We start from the raw sequence: 7,924 nt of genomic DNA, 5'->3' as shown, positions 1-7,924 counted from the left end.
CTACTTAAATGCTACTCAGTTTTATCTACTGGAGAGAAAGCACCATGTCTTTACAAAGCTGAGTGGAAAACAAACTGTTCAAGGGCCACAAGGTGGTGCTATTTCTACAGTAATGTGATGACATTTTTGTTATATATATATATTTAAGATAGGGTGGGGTCTTGCTATTTTGCCCAGGCCAGTCTCAACCTCCTGGGCCCACGTGATCCTCCTGCCTCAGCCTCCCAAGTAGCTGAAACTACAGGTACTTTTTGAAGCAAATTTAAAACTAGCAAATTAAAAACAGAACATTGGATAGAGATACAGTCATAGAATGGAATACTTGAAAGCAATAAAAAAAACAAATTACCATTACATGCATCAACATGGATCTCAAAAATTAATACTGAGTGAATAGTGTTACATCTAACATGATATGCAAAATAAAAAACCAAAAAAACCAAAAAACTTAATTTATTTTTTTGGGAATATATATATATACACACACATAGGAAAACTGAAACAAAAAGCAAGAGAACGCTAAGAACAACATATAGAAAAATGGTTACTTAATCTTAAGGAGAAAGGAAAAGGAAAATGGGGGTAGGGCACACAAGGAAACTGATAATAAGCTATTACTAACCTGGATAATGGATACATGAGTACTTCTTCGTATTATTATTATTATTTGAGACAGAGTCTTGCTCTGTTGCCCAGGCTGGAGTGCAGTGGTGCAGTCTCGGCTCACTGCAGCCTCCACCTCCTGGGTTCAAGCAATTCTCCTACCTCAGCCTCCTGAGTAGCTGGGACTTCCACCACCATGCCTGGCTAATTTTTGTATTTTTATTAGAGATGGGGTTTTATCATACTGGCCAGGCTGGTCTTGAACCTCTGACCTTGTGATCTACCTGCTTTGGCCTCCCAAAGTGCTGGGATTACAGGTGTGAGCCACCGCGCCTGGCCCTATTATTATTATTATTTTGAGATGAGTCACTCTGTCACCAGTCTGAAGTGCAGTGGCACGATTTCAGCTCACTGCAATCTCCATCTCCTGGGTTCAAGTGATTCTCCTGACTCAGCCTCCCGAGTGGGACTACAGTCACACACCACCTTGCCCAGCTAATTTGTTTTGTATTTTAGTAGAGACAGAGTTTCACCATGTTGGCCAGGATGGTCTCGATCTCCTGACCTCGTGATCTGGCCAAGATTGCACCACTGCACTCCAGCCTGGCGCCTGGCAACAGAGCAAGACTGTCTCCAAAAAAAAAAAAAAAAGGAGGGGAAGGACCAGGTGCAGTGGCACACACCTGTAATTCTAGCACACTTTGGGAAGCCAAGGCAGGAAAATCATTTGAGGCCAGGATTTGGAGACCAGCCTGGGCAACATAGTCAGACTGCATCTCTACAATTTTTTTTTTTAATTTGCCAAACATGGTGGTCTATGCCTGTAATCTCAGCTACTTGGGAGGATAAGGAGGGAGAATCACTTGTTCAAGGCTGCAGTGAGCTATGATCACCAGTGCACTCCAGCCTGGGCAATGGAGTGAGTCCCTGCCTCCACAAAAACAAAAAACAACCAAACAAAGTTGCAGGTAGGTGGGTAAGGAGGGAAAGAAATCTCAAAAGTCTCACCCTAAAGTAGACAACCTAGACTAACCCACATTTCAAAATCTTCTAAAATACCTATAAACAGAAAAAATTCTGTTGACAAGCCAAATCAACACAAAAGAGAGTAATGTTTGTTTATTCTATTTTCCAGGGCATATACAAATCAGGGCTCTGCAAGATAAAGCTGAAAGCCACTAATACTATGAAAAATTGAATCCTGGCTGGGCACAGTGGCTCACGCCTGTAATCCCAACACTTTGGGAGGCTGAGGTAGGTGGATCATGAGGTCAGGAGTCCGAGACCAGCCTGGCCCAACATAGTGAAACCCCATCTCTACTAAAAATACAAAAAATTAGCCGGCCGTGGTGGTGGGCACCTGTATTTCCAACTACCTGGAGGTGAGGCAGCAGAATCACTTGAACCTGGGAGGCAGAGGTTGCAGTGAGCCGAGATCATGCCACTGCACTCCAGCCGGGAGACAGTGCGAGACTCTGTCTCAAAAACGAAAAAAAGAGAAAAGAAAAATTGAGTACTGATTTCTGCTTTCAGTCGTTTCATGTCCTTTGAACACTTCTCTGCAAAGCACAAATTAAACATTTGCTTATAACTGGAGGGTAGGTAAGGGACAGATTTCCTATGAAAAATGACTGATGGGCCGGGCGCGGTGGCTCACGCCTGTAATCCCAGCACTTTGGGAGGCCGAGGCGGGCGCATCACGAGGTCAAGAGATCAAGACCATCCTGGCCAACATGGTGAAACCCCGTCTCTACTAAAAATACAAAAAATTAGCTGGGCGTGGTGGTGCGTGCCTGTTGTCCCAGCTACTCAGGAGGCTGAGGCGGAAGAATCGCTTGAACCCAGGAGGTGGAGGTTGCAGTGAGTCGGGATCGCGCCACTGCACTCCAGCCTGGTGACAGAGCAAGACTCCGTCTCAAAAAAAGAGAGAAAAAAAAAAGAGAGAGAAATGACTGATGGTAAAAATTAGAGATGAATGATAATCATCTCCAGACTACTAGGAAGCCAAAACAAACAAATAAAATTCTCAAAAGTGTCATTGAAATACTTCTCCAGGCGGGGCACGGTGGCTCATGCCTATAATCCCAGGACTTTGGGAGGTTGAGGAGGGCAGATCACTTGAGGTAAGGAGTTCTAGTCAACATGGTGAGTCCCCCTCTCTACTAAAAATACAAAAATTAGCTAGGCAAGGTGGCACAGGCCCTTAATCACAGCTGCTTGGGAGGTTGATGCACGAGAACTGCTTGAACCCGGGAGGCAGAGGTTGCAGTGAGCTGAGATCATGCCACCTCATTCCAGCCTGGGCGACAGAGTGAGACTGTCTCAAAATAATAATAATAATAATAACATAAAGTAAAATAAAATACATCTCCAATATTGTTCAATTGCCATCATTCTGAGGCTTTCCCCATTATCTACCTCTACTATTTATTTATTTATTTTATTTTTTTTGAGACGGAGTTTTGCTCTTGTTACCCAGGCTGGAGTGCAATGGCGCGATCTCAGCTCACCACAACCTCCGCCTCCTGGGTTCAAGCAATTCTCCTGCCTCAGCCTCCTGAGTAGCTGGAATTACAGGCACATGCCACCGTGCCCAGCTAATTTTTGTATTTTTAGTAGAGACGGGGTTTCACCATGTTGACCAAAATGGTCTCGATCTCTTGACCTCGTGATCCACCTGCCTTGGCCTCCCAAAGTGCTGGGATTATAGGCGTAAGCCACCGCGCCAGGCTTATTTATTTATCTTTTGAAACAGAGTCTCGCTCTGTTGCCAGGCGCCAGTCTGGAGTGCAGTGAGGCAATCTCGGCTCACTCCAACCTCCGCCTCCTGGGTTCAAGCAATTCTCCTGCCTCAGCTTCCCAGGTAGCTGGGACTACAGGTGCACGCCACCATGCCCAGCTAATTTTTGTATTTTTAGTAGAGACGGGGTTTCACCATGTTGGCCAGGATGGTCTCGATCTCTTGACCTCATGATCTGCCCCCCTTGGCCTCCCAAAGTGCTGGGATTACAGGCGTGAGCCACCGCGCCCTGCTTAAAAAAATTTTTTTTAGAGACACTCTCAGCAAGAATCTACCTCTACTATTCCAAGACAAAAGAGTGCTGCTTCCAACCACAGTCTATTTAAAATGTAGATAATGGCTGGGTGAGCTGACTCATGCCTGTAATGCTCACGCTTTGGGAGACAGGGGTATGAGGATCACTTGAGCCTAGGAGTTCAAGACCAGCCTGGCAACATAGCAAGACCTTGTCTCTTAAAAACAATTAAAAAATAAAGTAAAATGTAGATAAACAAATCCCAGAGATAAATAGTTGCCTTAGTCGTTTGAAGCTTTTCCAAATCCATGTAAAAAGGACATTTTTTTGTATTTGTAAGAATCTGTAAGAAACCACATATTCTTACTCACTGTTGTATTTAAAACTATGCCACTATTCTGAGGAAACTTTTTAGCTCGTGTTAGAGCGTTAGAGTTCTTTTTTTTTTTTTTGAGACAGAGTTCTCGCTTGTTACCCAGGCTGGGGTGCAATGGCGCGATCTTGGCTCACCTCAACCTCCGCCTCCTGGGTTCAACCAATTCTCCTGCCTCAGCCTCCCAAGTAGCTGGGACTACAGGCACCAGCCACCATGCCCAGCTAACTTTTGTATTTTTAGTAGAGATGGACTTTCACTGTATTGGCCGGGCTGGTCTCAAACTTTTGACCTCAAGTGATCCACCCGCCCTGGCTTCCCAATGGGCTGGGATTACAGGTGTGAGCCACTGTGCCCTGCCCCATTGTTTTTTTGTTTTTTGAGACAGAATCTCACTCTATTGTCCAAGTTGGAGTGCAGCGGCACCATCTTGGCTCACTGCAACCTCCGCCTCCTGGACTCAAGCAATTCTCCTGCTTCAGCTTCCTGAGTACAGGCACATGCCACCGCACTCAGCTAATTTTTTGGTGTTTCAATAGAAATGGGATTTCACCATATTGCCCAAGGGGGTTTTGAACTCCTGAGCTCAGCAATCTGCCGGCTCTCAGGCAATCCACTCAGCCTCTCAAAATGCTGGATTACAGGCGTGAGCCTCAGTGCCCAGCAGAGTTATCTTTCTTTAAACAAACAACAAAAAAAAGTATTCTTGCCTTGACGGGCCAAATGTAACCTTAGAAGGAAGTCAGAAACAGCCTGTGCCAAATTTAGAAAGGTATCCTAAAGATTATGTGCTAAAACGTCAGTGCAGTGCGTGATCACAGCTCACTGCAACCTCGACTTCTCAGGCTGAAATGATCCTCTCACCTCAGCCTCGCAAGTAACTAGTACAACAGGTGCACACAACCACACCTGACTAATCTATTTTAAATTATGATTATTTTTTGAGACAGAGTTTCACTCTTGTTGCCCAGGCTCGAGTGCAATGGCGCGATCTCAGCTCACTGCAACCTCTGCCTCCTGGGTTCAAGTGATTCTCCTGCCTCAGCCTCCTGAGTAGCTGGGATTATAGGCATCTGCCACCATGCCTGGCTAATTTTTTTATTTTTAGTAGAGACAAGATTTCAACATGTTGGCCAGGCTGGTCTTAAACTCCTGAACCTCAAGTGATCCGCCTGCCTTGGCCTCCTGAAGTGCTGGGATTACAGGCAAGAACCACAGATGCTTAAGATTACATTGACCTAGTTTAAGGAGTGAACTAGTTCAGAACTAAGTTAGTATTACATTGATCTTAATGGTAATCACTGAGTATTTTTCTGAAATAAGCTCTATAATAAGCAAATTAAAGGCATTAGCTGACAACAGTCCATCAGGTACACATTATTATGACCAGTTGAAAATAAGTATGGATAGATTAATTAACTCCAAGGGTATATATCCTAAAATGGGGCAGTTTTGTTTTAGAATTGAAATCTATGTTTGGCTCTCAAGTCGTTCCCATTAGCTGTTGTATATGCTACACTGTCAATCAGCAAATGCCTAATGATTTCCAGTGATGGGGAACTCAACATGCAGTTGCTATAGTTTTTACACAGCTTTTAATAAAAGTTTTTCAGTAATTCAAGGCAAAATGTCTCCTAGTAGCTTCCATTCAGTGTCCTAGTCTTTCTCTTGGGTTTTACAAGCCATCTTCCACATGACACCTTTTCAAATATTAAAGGTAGTTATATGGCTGGTGCAGCGGCTCACGCCTGTAATCTCAGCACTTTGGGAGGCCATGGTGGGCAGATCACCTGAGGTCAGGAGTTTGAGACTGGCCTGGCCAATATGGTGAAACTCCATCTCTTTTATTTTTTTATTTCTATTTTTATTTTTTAAAATTTCTTTTCTTTTTACTGTATTAATCTGTTCTCAGAAACCCCATCTCTACTAAAAAAAATACAGGCCAGGCATCCTGGCTCACATCTGTAATTCCTGCTCTTTGGGAGGTGGGCAGATCACAAGATCAGGAGTTCGAGATCTCTACAAAAAATACAAAATTAGCTGGGTATAGTTGCTCATGCTTGTAGCCCAACTATTTGGGGAGCTGAGGCAGGAGGATCACTTGAGCCTGGGAGATCGAAAGTGCAGTGTACTCTAGCATCACACCACTGCACTCCAACCGGGTGACACAGTGAGACCCTGTCTCTGGAAAAAACTTTTGAAGCTGATCTCAGAATTCATATGGAAACACAATAGACCTAGAATAGCCCAAGCATTCTTGAAAAAGAACAAATTTGGAGGCCTCATACAACAAAGCTACAGTAATCAAGATAGTGTGGTATTGGCATACACTCACATTATGGTCAATTGATTTTCTTTTCTTTTCTTTCTTTTTTTTGAGACAGAGTCTTGCTCTGTGGCCCAAGCTGGAGTGCAATAGCCCGATCTCGGCTCACTGCAACCTCTGCCTCCTGGGTTCAAGTGAGTCTCCTGCCTCAGCCTCCTGAGTAGCTGGGATTACAGGCACTTGCCACCGCGCTGAGCTAATTTTTGTATTTTTAGTAGAGATGGGGTTTCACCAGGTTGTCCAGGCTGGTTTCAAACTCCTGACCTCAGGTGATCCACCCACCTTGGCCTCTTTAAGTACTGGGATTACAGGTGTGAGCCACCCCACCCGCCCAGCTCGTTTTCAGCAAAATAGATCACAGACCTAAATGTAAGAGCCACAGGTATAAAACTGGCAGAGGATGAGTTTTCTACTTTTTGTTTTTTTGAGATAGAGTTTTGGTCTTGTCACCTAGGCTGGAGTGCAATGGCGCGATCTTGGCTCACTGCAACCTCTGCCTCCAGGTTCAAGCGATTCTCCTGTCTCAGCCTCCCAAGTAGCTGGGATTACAAGCACTTGCCACCACGCCTGACTAATTTTTTGTATTTTTAGTAGAGACGGGGTTTTGGCCAGGCTGGTCTCGAACTCCTGACCTCAGGTGAACCACCTGCCTTGGCCTCCCAAAGTGATGTGATTACAGGCATGAGCCACCGAGCTCGGCTGCTAACTTTCTATAGAAGAAAATATAGGAGTAAATCTTCATTATTGTGTGTTATGTAATGGTTTCTTATATATAACATGAAAAGCACAAGCAAAAAACCTAAAAATAGGTAATTGAATTTTATCCAAATCAGACACTTATACTTCAAAGGATACCATCAAGTAAGTGGAAGACAACCCATAGAATGTGAGAAAATATTTGCAAATCACATAGAATAATATATCCATAATATAAGAGCTCCATCTATAATATAAGAACTCTTATGACTTAATAAAAAGGCAACTCAACTTAAAAATGGGCAAAAGAGCCAGGTGCAGTGACTCACACCTGCAATCCCAGCACTTTGTGAGGCTGAGGCAGGAGGATCACTTACATGCAGGAGTTTGAGATCAGCCTGGGTAAACACAATGAGACCTTGTCTCTACCCATAAATTAAAAAAATTAGCCAGGCATGGTGGTGGCCACTGTGGTCCCAGCTATTTGGGAGGCTGAGGTGGGATCACCCGGGCCTGGGAGGTTGAGGCTTCAGTGAGCTGTGATTACACCACTGCACTCCAGCCCCGGCAACAGAGTAACACCCTGACTCAAATTAAAAAAAAAAAAAAAATGGCAAAATATTTGAGTAGGTTGGCACAAAAAAAAAAGAAAAAGAAAAAAAAATATTTGAGTAGGCATTTCTCCAAAGTAGTTATACAAATGGCCAATTAAGCACATGAAAAGATGCTCAACATTATTAGTCATCTAGAAAATGCAAATAAAAATCACGATGAAATACCACTTCATACCCACTAGAATGGCTAAAATCAAAAGAACTGACAATGATATGTGTTGGACAGGATCTGGAAAAACTGGGATTCTTTGTTTATTTTTGAGGATCAAAGAACTCA

This window comes from Aotus nancymaae, unplaced genomic scaffold (assembly GCF_030222135.1).
Source record: "Aotus nancymaae isolate 86718 unplaced genomic scaffold, 86718_ANA_hifiasm-v0.15.2.pri h1tg000108l, whole genome shotgun sequence".
In the NCBI taxonomy this organism is placed as follows: Eukaryota; Metazoa; Chordata; class Mammalia; order Primates; family Aotidae; genus Aotus; species Aotus nancymaae.
The sequence above is the reverse complement of the archived record's forward strand: the minus strand, read 5'-3'. Positions refer to the sequence as shown.